This window comes from Dreissena polymorpha, chromosome 8 (genome assembly GCF_020536995.1).
Source record: "Dreissena polymorpha isolate Duluth1 chromosome 8, UMN_Dpol_1.0, whole genome shotgun sequence".
Classification (NCBI taxonomy): Eukaryota; Metazoa; Mollusca; class Bivalvia; order Myida; family Dreissenidae; genus Dreissena; species Dreissena polymorpha.
In genome coordinates, this window is record NC_068362.1 from 36225463 (window position 1) to 36233056 (window position 7594).

The following is a 7594-nucleotide window of genomic DNA, read 5'->3' on the forward strand; positions in this document are numbered from 1 at the left end:
AAGTGTTTTCATCAGAAAAGTCATAGCGAATCCAAACAATGATACGTTTGTCATATTATTTTAAAATGAATTTAACATTCATAATTGTGGATAGTTGCCAACTGTTGGCAACTTAACGGTATACGAAAAAGTGTTTAGGAACGATACGAGAAAAAAATAGATCCCATCCCAGGGTATGTCTATCCAACTTCAAAACATGTCGTTTGTCAAAAAGCGTTGGAACTCATGATATCGTTTGTGATTAAACGATAATTACCATTTTCGAATTCATTCCATGTATTTTCTCCATACCCACACTTAAATTATTTGGCTAACCGGGGTCGGAAAAAGTTCATTATGCTAACTCTGACTCTCAGTGACAGACACTGTTCGAAAGATGACATGAATTAGATATATATATATATGTGTATATATATCTAATCTAATGTATTTCCTCAAAACACACGAACAGCTAAACAAATAGTCACACAAAAGTTTACACAAGGTAACAAAAAGCATAATATGTATATATACTACAATATCTTACACTTCGTCAGCGAACAACACAGTTAACATTGACATTCTTAACAGAGTAAACGTATTTACACATATGTTTGAAATATACATTTTTGATACTGTTTAGCAAATTAAAACAACAAAAGGTCGATAAAACAGACAACGATATATATATATATATATATATATATATATATATATATATATATATATATATATATATATATATATATATATATATATATATATATTTTGTGATATTTTAAACGTAGCCATTTCAACCACGATACAGCGTATTGAGCATTGTAACGTTTGACGCATCTTTGTTTAGGAACGTTTGACACACCAATACGTCTTCTTGTTGTGCGATCGGTAAACTACATCAGTGTAAGTAAAGTGTAACCCGCAAGTATGAATGACGAGTGCAAACATGCATTCCACTATATAAAGTATATCTTGATATGATAAAACAGTTCACGTATCCAATAGTTGGGGAGAAAAAAAACAGAGTGAACCGAATGATTTTAAATTACGTATTCGCAGTAACCCGTTCGAGTACAGTTCGTTTATCTACTGTGATAACGATTCATCACACTGAAATTTAATGTGCGTGTTGTTATTGTAAACAAGAGAGAACAATCACCACATCATCATGCCATATGCGGTGGGATGTGGTTTTTGTGTAACGCCGACTATGAAGCTGACATGAAAGAGCATTTTAAGTTATTACAAACACAATCTTGGTTTTGTGTTAAGCTTCAAGGATACTGACGAAAATGACGGCAACGGTTTGTTTTTGTATTCACAAGTACACATTAAATAGTTTAATTTAATATTGTTTTCTGTGTTATAATGTTATTAACTATTTACGTATTGTAAGATAAACTGAGTATGGTGGAAGCTGCACTTTAATTTGTCTGCGTTTGTTACGTACAAATAAAAGAGATTTCAACGAGTACCGAAAAACAATTATTGTTAAATGTATGAAGTTTTTTTCCATGACTAGTATAATAACACACCCTTGAATCTGAATGAAAATATAGTGATTTGTGAAAGGGAGATTTTTTCACAGTTAAAAAAATGACAATATTCATAAAATGCGTCACCAATTAAAAAAACAATGTATGGATTATATTCATACAAGAAAAGTAACACTCATGACTAGAAAGCTGTTTAAAATATATGTTCTTTTTATTAAAAACGCTTTTCTCGATGATTAAGTAAAAACGTGTTTTACCGAGATAGCGTTTGAAATACCGTAAACATATTAAAGCCGGCGTGGTCTAGTGCTAGAGGGTCAGATTTTGTTTCTAGATGTCCAGGGTTCAAACCACTGGACCGTCATATTTGTTTCCTTTTTTTCATTTTCCTGGTTGTTTAATTATTCAAAACTGTATCAAATATGATAGTTTTGCTTGTAAATAAATTTGATAACATTTACAAATACGAAAATCTGTGAACAAGTCTCTTTACAAATGTCAAGAAACAAACAAACATGACCATATAAGTTACATAGACATTGAAATAAACTATATATGTATCATTTACGTTCACCGTCTAGTATAGTATTAGGATGGATTTCATATTTGATTTAAGTGATTTATTAAACAATAACAATATACATCGTGATATAGTAAATCTGAATGTCAATCATTTGATTGAGCTCAGTTTTTAGTCATGTTCACTCACATATATTATCCTTACATTACTACTTTTACTCTCGTTTTGCTTTTAATTGAACACTTCTATTCACACGTGAGGATTCCGCAAAACATTCCGAACAAAAACATGTTTAATAAAAGGTATAAGTTCAAATACTTGAGTACGCACGTAGGGCGTATACTGCCCACTCATTCGGATTGTGTTTCTTTCTGTAGTTTGTCTACGTGTGTGTCGTGTTAGGACTGGTCAGCAACGCGACGTGTCAGGGTCCATATGAAACCGGTAAGTGCATAAAGACATAGCTGCAATGCTCTCAAATGAAATACACCCACTATTGCAATAAATAATTGATGTGATTTATAATTATTCTATGTTTTATAGATTTACTGTTACATACAGGTGTTACTTTTGAGGTACATTATTATGCTTGCTCTATATAACAGTATGACCCAGTGGATGTCTGCTCCCCTTCTGCCCCATCGGACTCGGCTGTCCAATTTGCAAGCCTGGATATTGTAAATTTAGCAGGTAATGTTAGCAAACAGGATAAAAAGAAAATTAAATGAAAATATGAATTAGTTTATTACAGGAAATAGTGTAATTTTTACGGGTTATGTTGTCAAACATGTTATAGTGTAAAGTTTACGGTTAATGTTGTCAAACAGTATAAATGTTAATTTTAGAGGTACTTTTGAGAACGAGCATATGGTTTAAAAGTTATGGTTATTGTTGTCTAACAGGATACGATTTGAGTTTTAAGGGCAATATTATCAGACAGTACACAGTGTACATTTTACAGGTTAAGTTGCCAAACATTATATGGTGTAGCTTTAACGGGTAACATTTTCATATAGGATATGCTGGAAATTTTACGAATAATTTTGTAACACAGAATATGGTGTCAATTTAACGGGAAATGTTGTCTGCCCGTTCATGATGTAATGTTAAAGTGTAATGTTTTTAACAGAATATAGTGTACATGTAAACGCTAATGTAAAACAGAATATGGCGCAAATATTGTCAAGCAGGTTCTTGTTTTAATTTAACGGTTTATTATGTCAAAAGAACATTGTGTCAATTGTGTGTGCTATACAGGGTATGGTTAAATGTAAGAGATAGATTTTTACGGATAATATGTCAAGAAGAATGGTATATTGTGTGTATTCGCTGACCATTTTATTGGGAGTATGGTGTGAATGTTATTGCCATTTTGTCAAAGAGTGTCGCGCATGTGGCTGTGGCCACATTTAATGTCACTATTCATGGTCTTATATGAGACATGAATCCATAAAACCTTGTCCGGAAAAACACTGTGTCGAACAAAGTAGAGTTTTCAAATAACTTCGTAGAAATGAAAAACATTATGGATATAAAGTGCATATATCGGCATCAATGTCGAAGTTCAAGGTCGAATTAAAGTATTGAATCCTAAACACTTACGGATCGCTCATTTTGTTAGCACATAAATTAGGTCAAAATGCCAATGATCAAACTCACAATTCAGTGTTAATGAAAGTAAACCGAATGCTAAGCAATTGTCCGGAGCATACACTTTTCTGGCACATGGATTTTCGCATAATTGAAATCAACATTCGTGGTAATGTGTTGCACACAGGTGACTATATCAAAGGTCCATTTGCGAATTCATTTTCAAAAACGCACTTAGCAATTCAGCCTGAATATGTCTTGGTCTACAAGAATAGGTTTTCAAATGACCTGGCACAAGTGATAAACAATGGATGGGGGGGGGGACAGAGTGGTGTGCGAAATAACTAGATCAATAGACCCAAGGTCAAAGTTGAATATTTAAATGTATGCAACAATCCAATCTCTATGTCTAAAGTTTTAAAGATAAAACGTAAAACAATCACCCTGCTTAATGCTGTATTATTTCTATAATTATTACTTAATGTTGTGTGTTGATATTGCAGTGGACACCTTAGGGGTTATATATGCACGACCTCGTGTCCGCTGGGATATACCTGCACCAGCGATAATTTCTGCACTGGAATCCGGACATGAGGAGGTGTCCGAGCCTGGTTGAGACTCGGATCTACTGCTATTTCAAATAACTATTCATGTTTGCGTGTATTTAAATGACTATCTATATACAGTTTATATGTTTTATTAACGTTAACGCCCATCACTACTGCCAAAAGCAACTGTAATTGTGACGTTGTTCAGAATAATAACAGAGTTTTCACAAACCGAAAACCTTCCTATATAAACAACATTGTTCGAATTAATTTGCCTCGCAATTAACATGTTATAGAGTAAGAAGTATGATGCTTTGCAATTTTAAATTTTATTGAAATGAATAAACAAACTGTCCACATGTCAGTGTTCTGTTGTATATGTGTACTCAATATGCACAGTACTTCTATACATACCAGTAAAGGTGTCTTGTTGCGTATGTAGGCTTTAAACATGTGACGACATCCCCTAGTTATCGCTGTACATTAAATTCAATAATTCAATAACAAATAACGTGTTATTGTTAATATATACCTAAACCACCTGCATGTACATTAATAATAAAAATATAGGATACTTCAGTATAACAATATATATAACTATGTTGTTTCATATGTATAATTTTGTTGTAATTGAGATGTATGTTGAAAATCAATAAAAACAATAATTGACTAGTAGACGTTCAGTTTTAGGCGTGTTTTCGAAATATTTGCGTGTATTGTTTATAATGGACTGCACGTGCAAAGATAGAATAAGGAAATAAGTTGGCAATGTTTTAAATAACATAACAGCCTAAAAAAGTCAAAAAGTCCATTATGTAAAATACGCGTCTCAGACCGTCTAATATTTTATGTAATGGACAGTTTGAGGCATATCTATAATCTACCAATCTTTAGACTGTTCGAATTATATAACGGCCTATTGTAAGTGAAATTTCCAAAACCTGCATCGCAAAAAAAACCATTCTTTTCTGTGCAGTCAGTACTTCGAAAGAAGAAAGCGTCCGATGTAAACATACAACTACTGCCATACATTTACTGCAGCCACATTGATCGGATTAAAACCATTTGTAAAAGAACCTTAGCAGTGATAAACATGAGTCTTGAAGATATAATAATAGTTAAAGCATGATCCACACTCATCAGATTCTAAACTGTACACGATAAAATTAATTTGCATCCAACCCTCACCTATACACTTTATTGAACTTTAAACGTCATACTGTATCGAAATTTACGTGTATTAACTGTAACATTTGAGCTTGTTAAAAAAACATAATATAACAAATGCGCACTTGGAAAAGGTCATTTTGAGTAGATCATACTTGTCGTTGTGATTCGTTTAGCTGAGTGACTGAGAATCAACGGTATTTAAAGTAAAATGAACTATTCTTGCAAATTTCTAAAGGTTCAATTCGGTGCTATATAGAAGATTCTTGTACATTTTCAGGTAGTACGTTTTGAATGGAGTACTCAATTAAACATTCACATATGTTAATTAATTATTTGATAACATTTCAAAACGTAAATCACTATATGTAAGACATTTGAATCACAAGGAAGTTTCAGATTCAACAGCCATGGAATTGTTGCGCGCAAAAGATTAGCAGATAGTTGTCAACAGTTACCCAAAGTTATATCCGCCTTGACCATACACTTAGAAAAGCGGTTTTCTATTCGACAACAATGTGTGCACTCATTGGTTAGTTAGAGGATCATAACGTTTATTAGACAGTGTAAAGTGTAGTTAAGTTGATGTGCTGAAAATCAGTTATACATAAGAATTCCGGCCGCTTAACATTTGATCTACCAGGCTAACAATCAAATGTTTTTTTTTATAACATTTACACTACTCATCAGGTCCACGTGTTTTACGTGGTCACGACTTACACATACTAACCCGGCTAAAGTGCAATACATGGTCACGACTTACAATTACTCACCCAGTCCACGTGCACTTTATGATATAGACTTATAATTACTCACCCGTTTCACGTATACTACATGATCAAGACTTACAATTTCTCACCCGTTTCACGTGTATTACATTATCAAGACTTACAATTACTCACCCAGTCCACGTGCACTTTATGATCTAGACTTACAATTACGCACCCGTTTCACGTGTACTACATTTTCAAGACTTACAGTTACTCAACCGTTTCAGGTATACTACATGATCAAGACTTACAATTTCTCACCCGTTCCACGTGTACTACATTATCAAGACTTACAATTACTCACCCAGTCCACGTGCATTTTATGATCTAGACTTACAATTACGCACCCGTTACACGTGTACTACATTTTCAAGACTTACAATTACTCACCCGTTTCACGTATACTACATGATCAAGACTTACAATTTCTCACCCGTTTCACGTGTACTACATTATCAAGACTTACAATTACTCACCCAGTCTACGTGCACTTTATGATCTAGACTTACAATTACGCACCCGTTTCACGTGTACTACATTATCAAGACTTACAATTACTCACCCGTTTCACGTATACTACACGATCAAGACTTACAATTTCTCACCCGTTTCACGTGTACTACATTATCAAGACTTACAATTACTCACCAGTTCCACGTATACTACATTATCAAGACTTACAATTACTCACCCGTGCCACGTATACTACATGATCAAGACTAATAATTACTCACCAGTTCAACGTGTATTGCATTATCAAGACTAACAGTTACTCAGCCAGTCTACGTGTACTACATTTTAAAGACATACAATTACTCAAGTCCACGTGTACAACACGATCAATACATAAAATTACTCAGCTAGTCCACGTGTATTACACGATCAATACATATAATTAGCCACACAGTTCCCTCGTACTACACGATCAAGACATATCATTACTAACCCAGTCCAGGTGTACTACATGATCAAGACTTACTTATACTCAGCCGCTCAACTTGTTCTAGCTTCGTTACATTTATATTCTGCCACTTCAGAGCTATGTTGGCTGGCAAAATATATGTTCTTAATATTTCCAAGAATGACCAAGCTCTTCTATCATCTACACTCTTAAAAAATCACTTTTCCTCCCCTATATATCCAGTCAATCACCAAAACACTGTCACGAATTGCTTCGAAGTCGAATAAGATTCGTTATGTTTCATGTGTCTTCACTGTTACATTATAATAACCTCCCTTTGTTTTACAATTACCAAATACACAATATCGAAATGTGACTTGTAATTAACAAATAAAGTGAATTGTCTGTTGGAAATTATTCATTAATTTTATTAAAAGATTTGATATTTAACAAATGTGTCTAGTAACATTAAGCATATATATTCGACTCGTTACTGTGGCAGTGAATAAGAAATCCATGATCGGTAATCTACGTAGAGTACGGAGGGAATTTAGTAAGCTTCGTCAAACGCTTGGTTCGCCAGTATATGAAGCCATTCAGGGCTCGTAAATTGACAAATTGGT

The 7594-nt window shown here is 33.7% G+C and overlaps 1 long non-coding RNA gene across 1 annotated transcript; it reads left to right on the plus strand.

The window, feature by feature from the left end:
• The first annotated feature begins 1135 nt into the window (after window positions 1-1135).
• On the plus strand, window positions 1136-4678 carry LOC127840922 (uncharacterized). The gene is made up of 4 exons (XR_008030633.1): window positions 1136-1283; window positions 2373-2439; window positions 2601-2685; window positions 4089-4678. It is a non-coding gene; the product is annotated as an uncharacterized LOC127840922 (long non-coding RNA).
• The last annotated feature ends 2916 nt before the right edge of the window (window positions 4679-7594 follow it).